Here is a 24759-nt window from a genome sequence, read left to right as displayed (position 1 = left end):
ACTCTTGAAAGTGTAAGGCAGATACAAAGTGAAGCCACGATAGAAGAATTAGCAGTGTGGCAGGAAAATCCAGCACAATTGAATGACGAAGGATGTTGGATTGATATATCAGGGAAATAGAGAAGGATGTTGCCAGATGCATATGTTCTCCCTGTGGTTACTATGGCCCATGGTCCAGCTCATATCAGTGCCAAAGGCTTTTGGTAATTGTTAGATCTAGTATGGCAGAATGATAACATCTCCAAAATGGCTGCACACTTAGTGAACTATTGCATGGTATGCATGATGCATAATCCAGGGAAAGGTACCCCTACACCTCCTGGTAACTTTGCACCACCCACTTTTCCTTTTGAGGTTCTTCAAATGGATTATATCGAATTAAAGAGATGCAATATTCTTATGTCTGTTTTGGTGGTTGTATGTGCATTCAGTAATTGGGTTAAGGCTTATCCTACTACAGATAATACAGCCATTACGACTGCAAAGGTACTCCTGAAGGAGTTCTTTCCTCGTTTCGGCTTTCCCCGAGTGATCTGGAGTGACAATGGAAGTCATTTTAAAGCAAAAGTGATTCAAATGATTTGTGAGGACCTTCATGTTAAGCAAAAATTCCATGCAGCCAATCATCCACAGTCAGCGGGTTTGGTTGAGAAGAACAATGGTACTCTCAAACTGAAATTGGCAAAAATTCAGGAGGCAACAGGGTTACAGTGGCCAGATGCTTTACTGTTAGCTCTTTTGTCAACTAGAACGACAGCTCATTCTAGAACAGGATTGTCACTGTATGAGGTCGTGCACGGACGCCCGGCAAATGTTTGGGGCATCCGTGTCCTCGTCCGTTCTCTGATATTGAGTACCCTGTGTTGTTGGATTATCTTGGCCAATTAACAGAAAGTTTACATTCTATTCACCAACAGGTGTGTGAATGCCTGCTATCCGTATCAGAGGGAACTGGCCATGATATCCAGCCCGGCGACTATGTACTATTGAAGAATTTTCAGCGAAGTTTGGAGCAGTGCTGGAACGGGCCAGAACAAGTCCTGCTGGTGACCCGTATGGCTGTGAAGGTTGCTGGCTGAAAGAACTGGGTACATGCCACCCACTGCAGGAGGGTTCCGTTACCCCTACCCTATGATCAGTTGGTGAAAGACAGCATTGGGGACTCCGAGACTGTGCAGGTGCCTCGCTTTGTCCATTTCAGTGATGCCCAGTTTACTTGGACAGATAAGGAAAATGAAGATGTGCTGAATGCAGCTGTTCCTCCGGAAATGCGAGCTATCAAAAAGCCATTGTTTATTGATCCTACAGTGCCTGGGGCTACCAGGTACAATTTGTGCCCTCGGCTGAGGAAATTTACATCTAAGGAGAAAAGAGATTGGGGATGGGCTGTGTAAGATAGGTTGTACTGAGTTGAGGTGCCAACGGAACAAGTTGAAACAAGTGTAGAGTGTTTGCTTACTTTAGTTTAGTTGTTTGAACATTAGATAGGGAAGACTGAAGTATACTGAGAAAGTATACCATCTTGATCAACATGGGATACAAGCTTAGGACAGAGCAAGCTCCACCGCCAGTGCTCAAGAGTACCAACGTATTGATGGACAATAGGAGCCTGTACCAGTGAGGCTCTGACGGACACTGGGAACTCATATATTTCTTTTTCATTTTGCCCCATTTCATCATTCATTATGCATCCCTTTGGTAGAATGGTTGCCAAAGAAGAGCAGCCACTGATTCTTATTACCCAGCGCAATATAGTGTGGACCCGTAAACAAAGGTTGACAGGTGTTGCTCTTGTGATTCTGCTGTTAATAGTACTATGTGGTGCATCATGGGTATTGGAAAATAGTATACATTCACGTAGGAAGGATAAGGTTTTTCCTCAAGTCCGAAAGAAAAAGACAGCCCCAAGCATTGTGTTTTTAGAGTCACACAAGAGATTATTTGGAGAAGGGACTGCTTGATACCCCACTGAGTCTGTCACTAGTTTATGGACCGCCTATCCATTGTCACTTGTCAATTATACCTACACTCGTCCACCCCAATTTACTGAAGTAAAGGCAGTATTTTGTTTTGGCTATCCAGGTCCTTGTTTATATTATAGAACGCCATTAGGAATAGGTTATCTGGGGTGTGATAACAATACTTATTGCAATAACTTCTACATGGAAAAACAGAATGTCACTGTTGGGTTGGCATTATAAGCAATTGATAGTTACCTGGGAGGCTGGTTATTACCCTGCTTGTTGTCCTATTGTAAATAGCACGGACACTTCCTTATATATTGAGTGTTCTGGAATAGTGCTGTCCAAAAAGGCAATGCCCTTATTGAATGAGAAAGTTCAGAGTACATTTGGAATGAATACTAGGTATGCTGCAGTTGATTATGAAGAACCAATTTATGTACATCCGGGGTTTTATTTTTTATCTAACGGTACTTATTCTAATGTTCCTAATAGTACCAATGATGTTGCCCTTGGGATGGCATTGCTCTTAGGTGTAAACACAAAAGAAGCTGGAGTGAAGTTACACTCCACCGCCGGTTGCACAGCTTTGCAACCGGCGGTGGAGTGTAACTTCACTCCAGCTTCTTTTGTGTTTACAGATATGTGGCACTCAGGCAGGCCGTGGTTCAGGTTTGCACGCTAAAAAGGCAAATATTTGAGGAAAATCAGAAAACTGATAAAATTGGGAAAACAGGTCTGCACTTGGTGAACTCACTTTGAATTGCTCTTAGGTGTGCCTTGTAAATATGCTAAGCCTAATGTCTGTTGGATCAAGAGAACTCTAATCAAAGAATTCTGTGAGGGAGTGACTGATGTAGAGGTCAATATTTATAGTAATGGAATTACCTTTGGATACATCCTTTCTTCCATTTTTACTTTGGGTGGTACTTCTATGGCCCGAGGTGAGAAAGCCCGAGAATATTTTGGATGCAAGCTCCGAATTTTGTCTAATACTACTGTAGCAGCACTATGAGACATCACCACTCAGTTAGAAAGTATGCAAATATATTCCGAGCAGACTAGATATCCGTAATCCTAGCTAGGAGTGGTGGTGTATGCTTGGTAGTGGGAGACCAGTGTGTATTCGGAATCAAAAATATGGAAAAGGATATTACTAAACATATATTAGACATTCTAGAGAATGTCAAGGGAATGGAAAGTGGGAACTGGAGTTGGTCTCCCTTTGGCAGCTGGGGCTGGATTCTTAAAAAAGTGATTTACTTTACAGTGATATTAGTGTCTTGTTGTGCCCTTATTCAATGCCTTCCTTTATGTTGTTCTTATTGCACTACCCTTCTCACCCCTAAGAGGAAAATATTGATTCTTGACACCAATGCTACAATAATGGTGCAGAAAGAGATAGACAATCTAATGCAAATAGATGAGGGTATTTTCGAGACGTCTTCCCTCCTTACTGTCTCCCTGTTGAAAATTAGTACGTTTTGGTGAACATTATCTGCGCCATCTTGCCTCTTCCCCTGATGCCACACTTTTGTCGTGCGCGCCCGCCATTTTTTAAGATGCCCCGATCAGAGCGAACCCTTTTGCATGCTGCTGGCCCCTGACATAGCCCTTCGCCTTCACTAAGCCGGCACGCTGACCACCCCCTGCTTGCACCTGCCTTGAGTCATAAACCCCTCTTCGGCGCTGCTCTGCCCCAGGCCCTCATCCTGTTCCCAGCGCGACACCTCCCTGCTTCCCTTTCATGATCTCCGGCCCTTAGATGCAAACCCCCTTTTTCCCTGTGTGCCCGTTTTGTCTTCCCCGTTCCCAGGCCGACACCCAGCTCTGCCGATACCATTCCTTGCCCCTCCCCGTACAATAGAAAGCTTCCCCCATCAAAGGATCCCCGGGTTGATCAAAGCCCCCACTCCATGAGATCCGACCGAACCCCCCACATTCCGTGAATCGGCGGAATATCCAGCTGCGTGATACTCATCACCTGTTGTGACTAGGGTGGGGACTTCAACTGTAAATGTGTGTGGGAACGGGCCCAAAGGGGATTTCCGGGAATATCTTTTCCATACATCAAAGCTTTAACATGAATGTGTAATCTACAATAAAGTCGTAAAACAGTGTATAAGAGGCCAGGCCTCAGAAATGTATCTAGAGCACCTCAGAACGATACCTTCTGTCCGTTTCGTTGTGTTCTCCTCCGGAGAGAATAAAAACCTTGTTTCCTGCTTTCCAGTCTCCAGCGCCTGCCTCTTCATTGATTAAATAACTAGAGGGTCACAGAGGCAATACCGCCGGGCAAATATCGATTGTCCCCGACCCGAATCAGGTTTTAACAATTGGCGTCCCAAGCGTGGGGCCCATCAGCGACTCGTGGATCCAGTGGGAGAGGTCCCGACGACAGAGTGAACGACTGCAACGATCGGGAGAGCTCTTGCCCAATAGACCCTCGTCTGGCAGCCGATCATCCGAACTTCACTAGTTCCGAACAGACCTCTCTCGAGTGATCTACGGTCCTGACTGGGGACCATCAGGAGTGCCGTGAGAAATACGAGAAAAAGAGGACGATCGGGCGCTGGATTCGGAAGACAAGAAACTGTCCACATGGTCCGGGTAAGGTCGTGTAATCACGACAAGTTACGAAATAATTGCTTGATTGTTTGATTGTTTACAAATACTAGTATTGCTCTTTATTTATTTGGAGATTCACTGTCTACAAACGGAGAAACAACGGGCTCTCTCTTTGCAAGCAGTGGAGGATAGGTAGGGCAGCAGCCGTGCTTATTTTTCTCCCCCACACAATAATTACTTGAAACTGAACTGTTGTTCGCAAAACTATTGTCTCCTGGAGATTCCCTGTCTGCAAACAGGGAAGAGACCACCCTTTTTGCAGATAGCGAAAAGGGTAGGTAACGCAGATCTTTGCGGACCTACTCATTCTCCCCATTGTTATTTATTGGTCTTTTTGTTATTTTTGATCCATGAGGTATTCACTGCCTGCAAACAACGTTGAATAGAAATATTCTGTCCAGTCTTTGCACCTAGTGATAAGATAGGCAGTGCTGACTTTTTAGTCCCTCGTTACGAGCCGTCATGTCTGTCTTCTCCCCACTGATTAATAGCCTGTTTAGCCCGGACCGTGTATTAGAGGTGGACCATATAGCTCCACTAGAAGGCACCCCTAATAAGGACATGTTCATAAACTATGGATTAGTCACCATAGCCTATAATAAATTGTGGCACAGGTATACCGAAGAGAGTCAAGACAAACAGTGGCCACTGGCAGGATCCTTTGACCTTGATAAAATAGAAACGTTAGAAATAGCCCTTCGAAATAATAAGACAACGCCAATTATGCTCGACAGTCTCGGTATGTGGCGCAGAGAGGCTATGCAACGACAGAGAAAAGACGAGGACAAACCAAGTAGAGAAATATACCGACAGGACAACCCCAGGACATCGCTACCCACGACTTATCCCCCGACACTATGCAAAAGACGACCAGACTTAGGGCCAGACCAATGCGCTTTTTGTAGGTATGTCGGACACTGGAAAGCCCAATGCCCGACTCTACTGAGCGTGAGTAAAGGCAAAGGGCCGACAGGAACGACAGGCCGGCAGTACGAGAAAAAGCACGAGACAAAGAAGAACCCGACTTACATAGACAGACCAGACAGAACCACCACGTTTGATTATGCCCGATGGCACAGATTTCGCCAGGACAATTTCAGCGGCATGCTCAAGTTTTCCTAGGTCGGGCAACGTCAAGACGGGAACCCAGCCTCGTTTCAAATTCACAGACGGAAAGAGATAATTATGACCAATAACTGTTTTATATTCGTCTTGGGTCTTTGTATGTCGTACTTGTACTGTCCCCCGTCTGAGTTTGTGTGTATGTAATGTACAAATCTGCGTCATCCCTCTACACGTGTTTCCGTGTTACTCAACCTCTGTTAGCAGAAACTTAGCATAAAAGCAACCTGGAAAGAAAGAAATGGTAAAACAAAATCCGTAGACCATTAATGAACTAGAACTTTTAATTTAGCACAACAAACAAGGAATAATAACGGTAAACTGTAGAAAATGGAAGTCAAACAGAACATTCGCCCCCCCCCATTCTGGAACCTTCCAAAGTAGGGCAGGGTTACGGCTACGCCCAACCAACGGCAACCCATATAAGGCGGGCCCGGCCGCCAACTCTTGGTCAGGAAATCTTAACGTATGGGGGAGCCGGAGGAGAGGCAGGAGCCAGCAGCCGGGGCAGTTGTAGGTAGTCCCGCCACATGTCTCCTCAGCCAGCTGCAACGGGCCTGGATAGACTTAAGTAGTCCCGCCACATGTCCAGAGGAGAACGAGGCACCTTTTTTCCTTTTCTCTTCCGTAACAGCCGCAGCAGCTCTGGACGGCGGGATGTCCTGCACGTACCTCCACCACAATTTGTCTAAGTTGGGCTGGGAGGGAGAGGCGACGCGGACGAGCCTCTCCCACCTCCACCGATAGGAGGTCCCCCAGCCCCCGGCCCGACGCCGAACACCCCCAGTCAGGCGATGGTGCCAATACTTCCACAGCACCGAACACACCATGGTGGCACCCCAGTACTTGCGCAGCACCGAACGTGCAATGGTGGCCATATTTTCGGAACACCGAACCTGCAATGACTGCACTGATACTCGTGCCGCGCCGAATGCGCGCCACAGGTGGCCATACTCCCACAGCACTGAGCCCAGGACTTGGGGAACACCGGATGTGGAGAGACCTTCATGCGGGGCGATGAAAAGGATCGGCATGGAGTGCACCGGGAGAAGGAGACGATGCGGACGAGTCTCCCTCGCCCCCCCCAGGTGGGGGCATCACAGCTGCACCCCAGCTGAACGTCCCGCTTTCACACAACAGGGACCTCTTCCTTTCACTCCGAAGGATCTCTCCCACTCCTGCAAACTCGACGAGAGTGGCCCCTGTAGGGCCTCAAAATGGCGTCTGGGTCCGCTGGAAGGCGGGCCCCGGCCACTAGAGTAACTTTGACCAGCAATATAACTCGAACATTTGCCCCCTGGAGCACGAGCCCCCATCTCCGACAGCATCTCCGCAGCCTTGAAGATCCTACAAAGGTCCCCGGCAGAACCTTCGGCCTCTGCAGGCTTCCGGTAAGGGACGGCTGCCTTGATCGCCAACGAAACAAACATGACATTGCCACTCCTTCTGTTAGCATGAATTCTAGAACTGCCGAAAAGGACTCTGGTCCAAACTGCCAGTAATGGGAAACATTTCCCCCTGATGCTGCTTCCGGACTGAGCCGGCCCCGCCCAAAATGGCGCTGGTATCAATCAGAACTTACGAACACCTCGTGGTGTTCCTTCGCACTAATATAAACTTGATGTTCCGAGATTTTATATGATCCTTTGTACACTTGGCTAGAAAAGACAAGGAGAACTCACTCGACGAACAGTATGAAAGGATCCCCGTTACAAATGTTGATTACAAATGTACAATGTATTATATTTTTATAACTGATGTAAACCTCATTTACGACGCACACGTACGGTATGCATATAGGAAATCTGATTACCACTATTATGATTATGCTTCTAAATTATGAAAATAAATGCCCCCGAACCCCCAGCCAATTAATAGACGTTTTAGTCTCTTACAAATGAATGAGTAAAACTTTCCGATGTTTTTATTGCTGCAAACGACACCCCCCACTGTACGCACTTTAGCCATTGCCACGACCGGCCAAATACGACCGCACCCTCATAATCCTCATGCTGACATGATTTTGCAAAATAAAGTTTTTGAAACTATGGACGGGTATTGCATGCGTTATTTTAAAAAAAATGTGGGATCGGTGGGAAAGTTCTTTTCTGTGCACCCTACTCTGCTCTCTCTTTAAGGTTAAAAGAAGATGGTTGCCCAGCCCTGGAGGACGGATCGGATCGACAACACGACACTCCGCCTTCAACGTACGCGACTGACCCATGAGCCCTCGCGTAGAGGAAGACCTTGACTTCCAAGGATGGGTAAAACGAACGGTGTAAATGAGGGAATGTAAAAGGAGGGTGAAATGAAATAATGTAAATGTTATAAAGTACAACGTTCCAAAGTATCAGGGAACGGAGCTGACCCAAGAACCGAAGAACCTTAGAACGCCACAGCGTTGAACGAGGTTTTAAGGATCCCGATAGTGAGATACATCCTTTGACTAGATACCTCGCACTAAGCACCTCTGGTTTCCTTTTTACGTTTCCCCGCACACGACCTATATGGACACACTACCCCCCCCTCGACTCCAGAAACCATATCCCCGGGGACCCTGCCCCGAGGAGGAAAGACGAGTAAGAGGTAAGTAAAGGACTTATGAATCCATGTATTTGAATATGCGCGAATGCTGTCTCCCCCACCCCCCTTTTTTCCCTCCCTCTGCAGGTTACATCAGAGATTACAGCCGAAGTGTGGCGAAGATCTGAAGCCTTGCCATGTCTAATACACGAAGCTGACTAGCGCCGCAAGGTGGTGTCTAAGCGCGCCTGCAAACTACTCACGTATCGAACAAACCCGAAAAATTAGCGCAACCTGATAAAAAGTGATCACCCTTAAACCAGACCGGACGAATGAACCCATCTCACGTATGATGCGAAACTATGAGGGAATGTGTGTGTGTGACTGAGGCGTCGACCCAACTGGTCGAAGGACCGAGAATGCGAGAAGTGCGACAAAATGGTACCTCCTTTCTTCTTTCCTTTTTCTCAAGGCACGTCCCCTCTACCCTGTCTAATGCTCAAACTGCATGATTACAAGATTCTAACGCAGACCCGCGAATGCCCTTTACTGTGTAATGCACTAAATAGCCTTTCTTGAATACACCGCCACCCTCTCTGTTGCACGTGTACTATTTAGCCTGCCGTTGCACTCTCTCTCTCTCTCTCTCTCTCTCTCTCTCTCTCTCTCTCTCTCTCTCTCTCTCTCTCTCTCTCTCTCTCTCTCTCTCTCTCTCTCTCTCCCTCTATTTTTGCACTCCCACTCTTCCGAGTGATTAGCCCCGAAATTGGCAGACTGCCACCCCTAGCACACCACCTAATTGGCTTCAAATACCGTCAGTATTTGCACAAAAACTTGTCTTTAATACAATCACCCTGAAGCCGCGTCATTACCTCTCCTTTTCCGCTAGAAGTCAATGAACCGAGGTTGGGCCGTAAGGGAAAGGACAGGTAAGACGACAGAGGTTCCCTAATCTGACCCGAAATAAGGGAACTACCTGTCAACGGCTCCTATGGTACAAAACAAGGACCTCAGAATACGCGACCCTCCCCTCCCCGAATTGTCGCAATACCCAAACCGGAAAAATGATCACCCCTGTTACCTCCCCTGTATCAGCCGCCCAAAAACTGGAATTATGAAACTACCCCTCATTTCCGGTTGTGAGAGATGGGTCGATTTATGCCCTTACCACAAGTTTCCTATGTCCCTGGTTGTTCCCCATAAAACCCCTGTCCTTCCTAATTAAGTAATCGGGCTGTAAAAGGTTACGTAGGATCCAGAGTGATGTTTTACAAGGTTAACAGACTAGTCCAAGGTAAAGAAATCATCGAAATGAACCCCGTAGTAGTTGAAAGGCAGGATGCATCGATAGAAAGGAAATGTTTAGTCATGTTCGTCTCTCAGCAAAATACCTGTGTAGTACCATGTTGACGACTCACAGTACCCTTTGTAAATGTAAAACTCTAGAGAACGGCATATCTTTGCCAGGTTCGTCTCACGGAGGTGGGTCACCATCAGATGAACTGTCGTGACTGTAATAAATAATTGTAAAGGAAAGTCATAGTAAATCCAACAGGCCCGTCACCGGTCATTCATATGCCAGTTGTGAACACTAATATAACGGGCATTTTTCATTCTTTGCCTGGAGCTGGGAGAGAAATAGACTTTTTGATTATCTTCATCTGCAAATTCTCTAAAGACTGTCTTTTCAAACTTGTTTAAGGGTACTGCTGTTGGAGGAGAGAAGGACCGGATGTGGGAGCACGAGGCCTGACTACAGACTAAGGAACACCTGCGACATTAGCCAAGGCGAGACCACGACAGAAAAGAGCTGCAGGACGAGGCACTGTTTTCGACAACATGAGAAGAAAGGGTCGACCTGATGCCCCTGCTCGATGTCCAGTGTCTGTCGACAAGTCCCCGCTCTCTGAATTCGGTCACACGCCCGCCTATTTGAAGTCTCTCGTTTCCCTAGTTTTGTTCCTAATTTGGCCTTGCTCCATCCCCCTTTTCCTCTGACCTACCCTATGGACTGTTTTGTACGCTCTTCTTCCATCTGAACTTTCTGACAAACACCTCAAAGGACACAGGGCGAAAAGGACCTTTTCGACCAGAAACGCGAGGAAAGGGTCGTGCCCTGCAACGCAGAACTTAGAACAGAGCTGGACTTATAGCTCCACCGCCGGTGCTCAACAGCGCCAACGAAAGGCAACAAAGAATGATGAGAACTCGTTAAACTTCGAACATTTGACATCTCCAATCGCCGTTTCTGCTAGACCTCATTTCTCTCCCAGCCGCCATCGTATTGATCATGCTCCAATCCGAACCTGATATATATGTAATAACCTGCCAGTATGAAATATGCTTGCTGCTCTCGCTACAGAATCGTTTTTGTATTGCATTCCTATGACGTTCCTGCTAAACAAATTGATCAAAGTTTATCAAATAGGTCCACCTCCTAAAAACTAGAAACGTTAAAATGTATTGTTTACAACTCTTTTCCTCTAGGGTTCCTACCGTTTTCTTTCTCATGCCCACCACAATAGAACCGAGTAGAAAATGAACCAGCAAGATGTCTTGAATATGTTAAAGGGAGGACTGTTGAAAATTAGTACGTTTTGGTGAACATTATCTGCGCCATCTTGCCTCTTCCCCTGATGCCACACTTTTGTCGTGCGCGCCCGCCATTTTTTAAGATGCCCCGATCAAAGCGAACCCTTTTGCATGCTGCTGGCCCCTGACATAGCCCTTCGCCTTCACTAAGCCTGCACGCTGACCACCCCCTGCTTGCACCTGCCTTGAGTCATAAACCCCTCTTCGGCGCTGCTCTGCCCCAGGCCCTCATCCTGTTCCCAGCGCGACACCTCCCTGCTTCCCTTTCATGATCTCCGGCCCTTAGATGCAAACCCCCTTTTTCCCTGTGTGCCCGTTTTGTCTTCCCCGTTCCCAGGCCGACACCCAGCTCTGCCGATACCATTCCTTGCCCCTCCCCGTACAATAGAAAGCTTCCCCCATCAAAGGATCCCCGGGTTGATCAAAGCCCCCACTCCATGAGATCCGACCGAACCCCCCACATTCCGTGAATCGGCGGAATATCCAGCTGCGTGATACTCATCACCTGTTGTGACTAGGGTGGGGACTTCAACTGTAAATGTGTGTGGGAACGGGCCCAAAGGGGATTTCCGGGAATATCTTTTCCATACATCAAAGCTTTAACATGAATGTGTAATCTACAATAAAGTCGTAAAACAGTGTATAAGAGGCCAGGCCTCAGAAATGTATCTAGAGCACCTCAGAACGATACCTTCTGTCCGTTTCGTTGTGTTCTCCTCCGGAGAGAATAAAAACCTTGTTTCCTGCTTTCCAGTCTCCAGCGCCTGCCTCTTCATTGATTAAATAACTAGAGGGTCACAGAGGCAATACCGCCGGGCAAATATCGATTGTCCCCGACCCGAATCAGGTTTTAACATCCCTTCCTGACACTGAGAATATGGAATGTTCATAAGGCCTGATTTTATATGTTTCTTGTTCCTGTTAGAAAAATGTTTTACCTCATGCTAAAAGGAGGGTCTGTTAGAATAGAAATTATTTCATTTGTGCATTGTCCTATGTAAGTTAGCATTCACTGCACCATTTTCTATATGGACGCCATTTTGAATCATGATCGAAACTATTTCTTTGCTATTTCTGAAAAAAGGCCTCTGCTGGTTTGTGTTTCTCCAAGGTTGGGTTTTGCTTCACTAATGAATAGACTGTTCTTATTAGTGCATACCTTTCCCACTAGATAAAGACCTTCTCCCACTAGTCTGGTGCCGGCCAGACTGGAACAACCTCGGCATTAGTTACTTTGTATAAGATATGAGAACCAAAACTTATTTTTTTTCTATTTAACTATTTAGCTGCACCTGTCTGGAAAATCCCACTATGGGCGTGTTCTAGCCCAGTTACGAGATGTACATAATGTATCTTTATGCTTGTTGATTTCAGTCCCTCTGCATCACTCCTAGCGACCGGGCAGACCGGGCTCCACTCTGAGTGTACTCTGAAAAAACAGTTATTGGTTTGTATTCTCTAAAAAGAGTACCAAGCAAGGGTTGCTCCTCATAGTCACATGCTGTTATGGATAAAAGATACACCAAAATTTGGAACAGACAGTGATGAGTCTGTCTTGCCTTTTATAGAACAGTATTTGACTTGTCTACCCCAAAAGATGGTGGTGAAAAGGGCTTGAGAGAACAAGTTCTATGATTTCAAACTCATTGATGTGGGAAGTACTGTTGTTGAAAATACAGATGCAAAGGAACATTTTACACAAGATGTTGATTTGGATTCCCACGACCTCTGATTTCTCAAGGAGGAGTGAACAGCCTTTTGTCTGCAGTCAGACATACACTGACACATAAATCACCAGAAAACACATACTACTTGAGAAGAACAGACGCTTTGAAGTATATTAATGACTACAATCCTGTGATTCCGAAGATGTGGAATGCAAACATTCATCTTGAATTTGTTGCAGACAACTCTATCACTGTCACTCGGTTCATCACTTCATATGTTACAAAACCAGAGCAGACAGGGATAAATACGATGTGGGAGGAGATTTCTGCAGTAAAACTCTATCTAAGAAATTGTACAGCTTAAGATTGAAAATGTTTTCTCATAGAGTAATGGGGTCCTATAAGTGCTGTGACCGGTTGAGCTTGGCCAGTTTTTCTCAAAGTCAAGGGAAAATGTTTGGGTAAGTCTAGGCCTAGCAAGTACATGGAATAGAGTGTTAAATGATTTCCCAGAAATTCAGTACCTAGCAGAGTTTGACCCAAAAAGTACAGAGATTGTGAATCAAATATGTTAGACAAGTACTATCTAAGGAGGAGTCCACATGTAGAAGACATGTGCCTTTATGAAGTACTTCAACACTACAGATACAAAAGGAATGTAATAAAAGACATAGAAGGGAAATGTGTCATACTTGGATATGACCGTTGTTGGTGAAACATACAAAAGAAAATCTAATTAACCACGAAAACATAGCTGGCCAACACCACATAAAAGAGAGTTTTTTTATTTGGCACTTCTACAACTTTTCAAGCCTTGGCGTGCTGAATCAGAATTACTTGGAGACTATGACTGCTATGAAGATTCTTTCAATGTTATGAAAGACAGTTTTAAGTGATCAGCCTTTGTAAACTATTTGCAAATGTTAAATGATGAGATTCAACAGGAGCAAACTATTGCTGTTGAGATAGCTAAGGAGAAGTCACAAAGCAGCCAAAATTCTGGACCACTGAGTCAAGATCTTCTTGGACAACCCATTATTGAAAATGCTGCTGCAAAAGCTATGAATGAGCTAGAAACGTCAATAGTACAAGCAAGACAGGTAAGTGTTGATTTCAAATAGTTAGTTGGACAACTGAACAACAAGCAAAAAGAAATGTATATGAGGTAAAAGAGAAAATAGAGCACAGATTCCAGCACAAGATTAAAAAATGCAAATGTTCATAATGTAAGCCAATTCTATTATACATCAGTAGTCAAACTGGCACCGGGAAAGGTTTTTAGTATAAGTTCTCACCGCTTACCTACAGAGCACTTCAGAATCAAATTGATTGTATGTAGTAACAGTACCCACTGGATTGGCTACACACAACATTAAAGGTATGTCTCTACATTGTCTACTAATGCTACCTGTTGAAAATGATAATAAATTACAATTCCAAAAGTTATCCAGTGAAGTTTGTCATGAAGTGTCAAGAGTGTTGAAGAAACTCAGGCTTTTGATCATCGATGAGGTGAGCATAGTCTCAAACTTAATGATTGTCTTTGTACACTTGAGGATGCAACAGATTTTAAAAACAGAGTATGACATGCTCTTTGGAGGAAAACATTTAATCGTCTTCGGAGCCCTACTGCAACGTACCCCAGTCATAGGACAGCCTGTTTTCAAGACATTCAGAATTCTTTGCAAAGTGTAGGCAATGTAAACATTTGGTTAAACTTCCAATACAAGAAACTACTTAACAATATGTGTCCAGCATCTGACATGGCATACTGAAAAAATTCTGAAGCACTTTAGAGTAGGACTTCTGACAAAGAAAGGGAAACATACCTTAGAAACTCAACTTATCAGCAAACCTTTCCCCTTTAAAAACACAGCAGCACAGCTAATGTTTTAATTTCATTGAAGAAGGTAAACCTATAGTCTGTTTAATGCCTATACTTCAAGAGTGCTCCAATTTTCATGAACAATTACTAAAACTGGAGAAAGAAGACATTTTGGAAGTTACGGCTATTGACAAAATGAAACACCGGGGAGTAACAGTACTGTTAAGTGGAAAGTTGCAAGCAAAATTGGATTAATTGGAAACATCTGTATCCAAGACTGCAGGATTAGAAAAGTATGTAAAAACTGTACATTTTTTGCATAGAAATGTCAGTTTTGAGGAATAATTAGTAAATGGTGCTATGGGACAAGTTGTTGATTTCATTAATTTCCCAACTAAGGATGAGGTTGAATACTTAGCTATATCATTTGATCAGATTGATGACAAAAAGCTGATTTGCCAATGTGCAATACGTTTTTTGCTAGTAAAAGTCGTATATGTCCGGTGACAGCAGTTCCCAATGTCTTTAGCATATGCTGTAACTATCCATTAATCTCAAGGTTTAAGTGTAGACGCAGCTTTTATTAATATTTGTAGTACTATGTTTAAAGAAGGTATGGCATATGTTGCATTGTCTCCAGTGAGAACATTATCAGGTTTGTTTTTGGTTGATTTTGATGACAGGAAAGTTAGTGCTGATGCAAGTTGTGTCAGAGAGTGTAATTGGTTAAGAAGTGTGCACACTTCTCATTTAGGACAGTACCCCATTTATGAGAAAAGGACGATCTGTCCAAACAGGAAGCTCACCAAAGAATCTAGAGATGTTGTTGAAAAGAAGGAGGACAACAAGGAAGATGTTAAGAAGAGAAAACTGGAGAATGAGGGAGAGATTGTAGGTTACCAGTTGTCAAACACTTCTGGTGTCAACTGCTAAGCAAATGTTGTTCTCAATGTACTGGTTTTTTACCACATCTTATAAATGCAATAGAAAATAAAGCACAGAAGAGGTTATGCTCTGCACTGTGTGCTTTGTAACAATGTTTACTTACTGATAGGACTGTAATACATTGTGCTTCAGAAATTCAAGATCTAGTGGATATATGTAGCGGATCAGTACTATTTACTCAAAAACTCTGCAAGATGCACAGGAATTTATAAAGGTCCTGCTTGGACTTTTAGAAGAAATAAACATAGATGATTTATTTGGACAGAGTTACAAATGGAACCATGCCTGCGAAGATTGCTCTTTTTCGTCTACTACTGAAATTAATTCTGAGAGATTACTGTAATTAGAGATACCAGATTTCAAAACTGTGCTTTTTGACAGATTGATCAAAAAGGTTAACCAAAATATGACTTGCCCAAATTGTAGATCAGAGGTAATGCCTGCATTACATATACAAAGAAGTGGAAAATAACTTATAATAATGCTGCAACAATGCAGAGAAGATGGATCTAAACTGGAAACTTGGAAACTGAAATAACAAACTTCAAAGCAGGACAAATATGAATTTCTAGACGAACTCACACTACTATGGCCATCATCTTTCTCGAATTAGTTAATTTAACATCTGAACTCTAACTGTGTATTTAAAGTGTGAAACTGGATGGATGGAATGCAATGACAGCTTTCTTTAGTTCAAACCAAAACTTCCTTTCAAACTACGGAATTCTTACCTTTTGTTTCTTCAACCAAAGTTGTAAGGAGTTTTTCCGGAAAAAAACAATGCACCGTCTTTCTTCTACGTGGCTTGTCAGTGTTTTAGACATCATTCAGCCGTGATGTTTTTAAAGAGTTCTGCAAAATTCAAGAGTGCTTATATCTTCCACAAAGGATTAATATAACATTTGGTTACAGCACTGTCTAATCAAAGTGTGAAACTGCATAGACACAATGCAATCACAGAAAGCTTAAATTGACACCAAAACTGCTTTTCAAACTACAAAACTGTCACCTCTTGTTTTTTATTCAACCAAACATCTACATACTATTCGTAGAAAAAAAGGTATGTATGGTATTTTGTCTTTATGGATCAACAGCATTTTAGACATCAATCAACCTATCAGAGGTGATGTTTATCAAAGGATTTACAAAATTTGAGTGTGGTTCATATTTATTAGTAGTATTGTACCAGGTATACTGATAAAACAAGTATTGTTAAGATAGGCTTGTTTAGAGTAGTGTAGTAACTGTAAGTAAAATAACTGATTAACAAATTGTAGTGAGTGCAATGTAGAGTGTCACTTAATTACAGTCATATACTGTGTATTTTTTTCTACAGTCTGTATGATTGTTTTTCCCCACTGTTCAAGGGTGAAGCCTTATGCAGTACATCATTTATGGTGAACAAGTATAAAAGCTGAGAAGAGTAGAAAAGAGAAAATGAAATGCTTTAATGTGATATAAGGTTACTATTACAGTATAAGAAATGAATACTGTTTTGTTTGAAGTTTATTGTGCAATTTTGGAAAATGTAATATTAACTTATACTTATGTTTCTTTTCTTTTTAAACAGATAAATGGAACAGTCTATTGCAGTAGTTTAATTCCCTGATAATATGTTGTTCAACAAACTTACATTGTCAAGGTATACAGTGAGCCACATAATGATACAAAGACTGAGCCATCTGTATACACCGATATAGGTATTCACATATCCTGTCACACACTGCTACATGTGCACACCCTCTTACTCACTCATACAGCCACTCACACTGTCCCTCACTAACCCATACATCAGTGACAGATCCACTCTCTCACCCCTTTGCTGCTCATGCACCCACCCACTCACTAACCCATACAGCTACTCACACACTCACTCACCCATCAATACATGTACTCACATACCTAGTCACTCCCCCATACATACACTCACACATGTATTCATTTACCCATATATCAACCTACACACCCACATACCCATCTATACAGCTACTCATACACCCACCCACTCACTAACCTAACCATACAAGCACTAACACATCAACTGTTCTATACAGCTACTCACACCCTCACTCACCCGTAGAGGCACTCACACATTCACTTAATTATCCATGCAGTCTTCCACACACATATTCACCCATACATCCACTGACATACCCACTCACTCATACTCTATTGACACCCCATTTCACTCACTCACACAGCCACTCTTTGACCTATACATCACGTATGCACTGACTCACTCACCCATACTCTACAAATACATCTACCCACTCACCCATGTATCTACTATCACACCCACTCACATCCCCAAACAGTTCTTCACACACCCACTTACACCCCATGTAGCCTCTCATACACCCACTCATATGTCCACACAAGCAGTTATATACCCATTCACAGACCCACTCAGTCACCCATTCAGACACAAGCACACTCACTCAGTCAGCCGTGGAGCCACTCGGACACCCAGTCAGACAGCTATACAGACACTAACACACCCACTCATACACCCATACAGCCACTCACACACACATTCACTAACCTATACAAGCAATTACAAATGCACTCTATACGGGCACTAGCACACACACTCAATCACCTATACAATCACTAACATATCCAGTCACATACCTATACATACACTTCCACAGCCACTCACTCATAAAACTACTCACATACTATCTCGCTAGCCATACAGGTACTTACACAGGTACTCACTCTCCCATACAGATACTCACGCAAGCGCTCAAAAACCCATACAAACACTCATACACCCACTCACACACTCATACATGCACTTACTTATACATTCAGCCAGTCAAAGACATATTCACGCACACATACAATGTCAAAGTGTACAAAGCTTTATTTCGATATGAAATATCTTAAAAAGCACATGACAGTTAAAATACAATACATTTATAAAGAGCATTTAAATAAGTACATAAACCAGAGTACAGCAATTAAAAAGTCAATAAACAAATTGGAGCTTTGGACACAAGGTAAAAACAGTCACCATATAAAGTTATCTAAGGTCTTTCATTCTAATCAGCCATGCCCAACTGAGAAATTTAGCTACTCCACGGGCTAAAGTGGTGTTGGGATCCGTCTGTAAAATTCTAAGAGCAGTGGCATGGCTGTTGGTCTTAAGCTGACGGCAAACAGGTTTTAGCCATTTTGACCTAGGATTCTTATAGGCACTACATATAAAGAAAAAATGTGGTATGGTTTCTGGTGTGTCGGTGCAAAACGGGCAATTGGCGGATGTTTGGTGGGGGGGTTTCCACTTGCAGGTACGTTCATGTACCGGAAGAGTTCCCAGTCTAAACTGGATGTACAAAGCCCTATCTCTGGGTTTCCTAATGATATCCAGATAGGGCTCAAGACGATGAACAGTCTTGTGTAAACTGAACTCATCTGTCAACCTTCCCAGGTTAGGATCTCTAAACTCTTGGGCATCAACCCATAGCCAATAAGCTCTCTTAATCTCCAATTTAGACACCGACACACCGTCTCCCATGCTGTATTAAAACCAATAGCAAATAAAAGCTTCTTGACCCTAGTAAGCCAGACAATTTTATGGGACCCCTGCATGTTCATGACTTCTCTAAGGGCGTTTGCGTAGCTAGATAGCTCAGGTGTACGCCACAAACGAGCCCAATAGAGAAGCGGACGCAAGGTGATAAGGTCTTTAATCGAACGACGTCCAAAGTCATAGAGGAGGGGTTTGGTGGGGGTGCCCCTAGGTAGTGAAACGAGCTCCCTAAAAAACTTGTTTTCAGCCATAACAAGGGGATCAACGTTGTTGAAGCCCCAGAGCTCTGCTCCATACCGAGCACTACCTATAGCTTTCGCAGAATAGATCTCCAGTTCCGGTGATATGGGTCTGGAGGTTGAGGCTCTATGTTCCCTCCCTATGACTCCCAAGACTCGTTTGTGATTCAGGGCCATTTTCTCTATATGTGGCTGCCACTTCAGTTGGTCCGATATCCTTATCCCTAGGTAGTCAAATACTTTAACACGCTCTAGGGGCACATCATCAAGAGTAATCGTACAATTGGCTTTCTTACTAGGGTTAAAATATAGGATTTTGGTTTTGGTTGTATTGATGACCAAGCCCCTTAAATTACAAAATGTAGAGAACCGAGCTAAAAGCTTCTGGAGCCCCGAAAAGAGCATGGCGGGCACTTTAACACCAGCCAGTGTCGGGGCATCAGCATCAATATCAGATAAAAAGGAAACAACCCTGTTAACAAACAGCGAAAAGAGGGTGGGCGCCAGGACGCATCCCTGGCGAACACCTCTATTTACCGGGATTTTGTCCGTTTTCTGATCCTGAGTGCCCCACCGTATGCAAGCATAATTACCATCGTGCATACGAGCCAACAAATTCAAGATGTGGAAGGGGAACCCCATCTCCCGCAAAACTGTCCACAGGCGTTCTCGAGGGACCAGGTCGAACGCCGTTTTTAAATCAATAAAAGCCAGGTAGAGGCCACCCTTGCCAATAGTTACTATCTTCCAATAAATTAACACCAGCCTAAATGCCTGGTCAATAGTGCTAGTGCACGCCCTAAAACCTGCCTGGATTTGGGAAATGATATTATTCTCCTCCGCCCATGAAAGGATCCTCTCCAGTAGAACCCTGCCAACCACCTTCTGACCAGCATCAATGAGGCTGATTGGACAATAGTTGGCAGGGTCTCTTTTTGGTCCCTTTTTGTAAATCGGGATCACCTCGGCCCCTTTCCAGGAGGTCGGGACCGGAGCCCTCTGTAGGAGGGCATTAATCAAAATGGAGAAGAACTTAGCCCAATGCTCAGTGTTTGCTCGAAAAAGGTCGCCAGGGATGCCATCCTGGCCTGGTGCCTTCCCTTGGACAATTTTATTAATAGCAATCTCGACCTCATTTTGCCCTACAGGGTCAATGGTGGACACAATGGGTATCATGAATGCCACCTCCTGTCCGGGCAATTCAATGCTATCCGGTGCCCCTACCCCTTCATATAAACTCCTAAAATGGTCGAATCACTCCCCATCAGTAATGTTGGAAAGGCGATCCCAGGGGAGACAGAAGATGTCTGACTGCCCGCCCCGAGACTCACCTCTCTCTATGGAATAGGCCGAGCGCCGTAGGGAGGCCTCCTTGGCGAGGCTTCTCTCCTACAATCGTACCAGCTGAGCAATCACCCTACTACAGACGGACACCACACGACGAAATATTCACAAGTATCTTTATATAAGAATTGAAGGCAGGTACTTAGCAGGTTAGCAGGCAGGGATTGAGGGATCCATAAAGTCGTGGTTTCGGGAATAATGGGGTAGCGGGACAGTCTTGGCACCAACTAGTGCGTGGATAGTTCAAGGGGTCAGGCCGCGACAGCGTCAGCAGGGCCTCGAAGGTGGTTCAGCTTGGTCAGGCCGCGACAGCGTCAGCAGGGCCTCAAAGGTGGTTCAGCTTGGTCAGGCCGAGACAGCGTCAGCAGGGCCTCGAAGGTGGTTCAGCTTGGTCAGGCCGCGACAGCGTCAGCAGGGCCTCGAAGGTGGTTCAGCTTGGTCAGGCCGCGACAGCGTCAGCAGGGCCTCGAAGGTGGTTCAGCTTGGTCAGGCCGCGACAGCGTCAGCAGGGCCTCGAAGGTGGTTCAGCTTGGTCAGGCCGCGACAGCGTTAGCAGGGCCTCGAAAATGGTTCAGCTCGGTCAGGCCGCGACAGCGTCAGCAGGGCCTCGAAGATGGTTCAGGTGCAAGAGTTCGGATCAGGATCAGCCGCGACAAGGTCAGCAGGGCTTCGACTCCAAGATACAACTGGCGTCCTAATCCAGGGCTGGCCCATATATAGGACTGGAGTCCTTTGATGTCCGGACCCTCGTGCCTGGGGGTCCGAGGGGCCGGGATGAAGGTGTCCAGACACCCAGCAGGGGGGTGGAGCCAGGGCCCAGGGAGGCTGGAGGGCGATCGACACCAGGCGTCCGGGGATGGTTGGAGGCCCATCGAAACTCCCCTCCTCCGGGATCCGCCAAGTGGCCACTCTACCACCTGGGAGGATCTTGGTGCCTGGATGTCGGGGCTTCGCTGGGGCCGGGGCCGGGGCCAGGGATGGCTGCGGCCTCGTGCTCGGGACGTGATGGGCCCAAGATGGAGTCGGGCCGGAAATGGTGGCCTGGCATAGTCGCCAGACCGGCAGTGTTGGCGAGCAGGGTCCGCTGGGGTCCCAGGGGGGGAGAGCTGTGGGTTGCCAGGGGGGCTGCTCTCGTCGATGGTTCGTGTTCAGGGGGGTCGACGGCGGGTCGACGGAGGCCGATGTCGTCCCGGGCCCGCCATGCGGGAGGGGTAGGACCACGCCACGAGGCCGGGTCCAACACACGTCCCCTCCAGCTGAAGGCGGGGAGAGTCACCCATCTTCCTGGGTATCCTCCTCGTCGAGGTGGAAGAAGCGGGACAGGCCGTCAGCGTTGGCGTGGTCGTTGCCAGGGCGATGCTCCACAGTGAAGTCCATCCCTTGGAGGGAGATGGACCATCGCAGCAGCTTTGGGTTTTCGCCACGCATCTGCATCAGCCACCGCAGGGGCCGGTGGTCAGTCTGGACCCGCAAGTGGGTGCCGAAGAGGTAGGGCCTGAGTTTCTTGAGGGCCCACACGACGGCGAAGGTCTCTCTCTCAATGGTGCTCCATCGCTGCTCTCTGGCCAGCAGCCGCCGGCTGATGAAGGCCACAGGATGGTCAATCCCCTCGGGGTCAATCTGAGATAGGACCGCCCCAATGCCGTGCTCCGAGGCGTCGGTCTGGACTATGAACTCCCGGCTGTAGTCAGGGGCTTGGAGCACAGGGGCGGTGCACATGGCTGTTTTCAAAGTCTCGAAGGCCACCTGACACGCGGGTGTCCATGGTACTTTCTGGGGCCGGTTCTTCGAGGTCAGTTCAGTGAGGGGACCCACAATGCTCCCATAGTTCTTTATGAAGCGCCGATAATATCCAGTGAGCCCCAGGAAGGCTCGGACGGCTGTCTGGCTGACCGGGGGCTCCAAGGCCACGATGGCGTCAATCTTGGGTTGGAGGGGAGCCACGTGGCCGCTCCCCACTTGGTGTCCCAGGTAGGTCACGGACCCTTGACCTATTTGGCACTTGCTGGCCTTTATTGTTAGTCCGGCCCGTCGGAGGGCCGTCAGGACCTCCCAGAGGTGCTTCAGGTGCTTGGCCCAGTGGAGGCTGTACACTGCAATGTCGTCTAGATAGGCGGCGCTGAATTCTTCTAGCCCCGCCAGCACTTTGTTCACCAGTCTCTGGAAAGTTGCTGGGGCATTTTTCATGCCGAAGGGCATCACCTTGAATTGGAAGTGGCCATCGGGTGTGGAGAAGGCCGATCGCTCCTGGGCGCCAGGGGTGAGGCCGATCTGCCAGTACCCTGCTGTGAGGTCAAAAGTACGGAGGTACTTGGCGGCTCCCAGGCGGTCGATTAGTTCATCGGCCCGGGGGATGGGATGTGCGTCGGTTCTGGTAACAGCATTTAGTCCCCGGTAGTCGACACAAAACCTGAGTTCTGGAGGGGTGCCAGGTGCGGCGGCTTTGGGGACCAGGACAACTGGGCTGGCCCAGGGACTGTCGGAGGGTTCGACCACCCCCAGGGCCAGCATTTTGGTAACTTCTGTCTGGATGCAGGCCCGAACTCGGTCGGGAACTCGGTAGGCCCGGTGTCGCACTGGCTGGCTGTCCCCGGTGTCGACATCGTGGACACACCACTGGGTAACCCCGGGGGTGAGGGAGAACAGGTCCGTAAATTGCTCCAACAGCTCTTGGCAGTCTCGGCGCTGTGCGGGGGTCAGGTCGGAGGAGAGAGAGATTCCCTCGACGGAGCCGTCTTTCTCAGCGCCCCTTAGGAGGTCGGGCAGGGGCTCGGAGTCATCTTCGGCCCCATCATCGGTAGCTAGCAGCAGGCTCAGTTCTGTGCGGGCAAAATGAGGCTTGAGCCGGTTGACGTGCAGAACCCAGAGGGGGTTTCGGGGTGACTCCATGTCCACGAGATAGGTGACGGGGCTCTTGCGCTCGATCACTTTGAAGGGGCCCGACCATTTGTCCTGGAGGGCACAAGGTTCGACCGGGGACATGACCCAGACCTGCTGGCCCGGCTCGAACTCGATGGATGAAGAGTTCTGGTCATACCAGCGTTTCATGTCTTCCTGACTGGCCTCAAGGTTGGCCTCGGCAAGGGCCCGGAACTTCCGAGTCTGGCTTCGGAGGGTCAGGAGGTACCGGTAGACATCCGGCGGGGCGTCTTGGACTGTAGTTTCCCAGCCTTCTTTGACCAGGCTGAGGGGACCTCGGACAGGATGCCCGTACAAGAGTTCGAAGGGGCTAAACCCCAGGAATTTCTGTGGTACCTCCCGATAGGCGAACAGGAGGCAGGGCAGCAGGACGTCCCATTTGCGGCGGAGGGGTTCTTCTAGGCCCTGGATCATCCTCTTGAGTGTTCGGTTAAACCGCTCCACAAGTCCATTCCCTTGGGGGTGATACAGGGTGGTGAACTTATATGTGACCCCGCACTGTTGCCACAGGGACCGCATATACTTCGATATAAAGTTTGTGCCCCGATCGCTCACGACTTCTCGGGGGAACCCCACTCTGGAGAAGATCCCCATCAGTGCTCGGCCCACCACGGGGGCCGTTATGGTTCGTAGGGGGATGGCTTCGGGATAGCGGGTGGCATGGTCCACCAGGACGAGGATGAAGCGATGCCCTTGCGAGGTTCGGGGGTCCAGGGGCCCCACGATGTCGATCCCCACTCGCTCGAAGGGAGTGGTCACCACTGGAAAGGGTTGGAGCGGGGCCTTCACCTTCCCCCCGCTCTTTCCGCTGGCTTGGCATGTCGGGCAGGTGCGGCAGTGGTTATGCACATCGTTGCGCATTTTCGGCCAGTAGAAATGGGTCACCAGGCGGCTGTAAGTTTTGTCCTGTCCCAGGTGCCCGGTGAGGGGCACATCGTGTGCCAGGTTCAAGAGGAAGTCTCTGAATCGTAGGGGGACCACCAACACTCGGCTGGCCCCCAGCTCGGCAATTTTCTGTTCACTGTATAGGAGGCCGTGGTCCCAGTATACCCAGTGGGACCCCGAGGTATCCCCGGCAGCTTGGGCTGCGGCTTGCTGCCGGGTCCCCTCGAGGGAGGGGCAGGCCTTCTGTTCCTGCCGGAATTGTTCTCGGGTGGGACCACCCTCCTGGCGCCATTGGGCTAGTTCGGGTATGTCGATGAGTTCGGCGCTGCCTTCTCGGTCGTGCTCTGATGGCTCGGGCTCGGATTCTTCATTGACTGCGGGCGGTGGTGGCGCGGGCCACTCCGGCTCTTCAGTCGGGGTGGCCTTGGTTGCCGCCGGGGCCCGGGCAGTCATAGATCGGGTCGTAGCACAGACCCACTCTGGTAGTCCCATCATTCCTAGATGTTCTCTCCGCTCGACTTGGGCCCAGGGAGAGCTCTCGAGGTCGTTTCCGAGGAGGCATTCCACGGGGGCG

General features: G+C 47.1%; 1 long non-coding RNA gene across 1 annotated transcript in view; it reads right to left on the bottom strand.

Annotated features, from left to right (window-relative positions):
* Nucleotides 1-24759, bottom strand: part of LOC144785607 (uncharacterized) — a 64198-nt gene that overhangs the window by 19622 nt on the left and 19817 nt on the right. The window contains exon 3 of the long non-coding RNA XR_013601986.1: nt 15995-16115. This is a non-coding gene — a long non-coding RNA (uncharacterized LOC144785607). The remainder of the gene's footprint in view (nt 1-15994; nt 16116-24759) is intronic.

The sequence above is a fragment of the Lissotriton helveticus genome, chromosome 10 (genome assembly GCF_964261635.1).
Source record: "Lissotriton helveticus chromosome 10, aLisHel1.1, whole genome shotgun sequence".
NCBI classification, from domain to species: domain Eukaryota; kingdom Metazoa; phylum Chordata; class Amphibia; order Caudata; family Salamandridae; genus Lissotriton; species Lissotriton helveticus.
The sequence above is the reverse complement of the archived record's forward strand: the minus strand, read 5'-3'. Positions and strand labels throughout refer to the sequence as shown.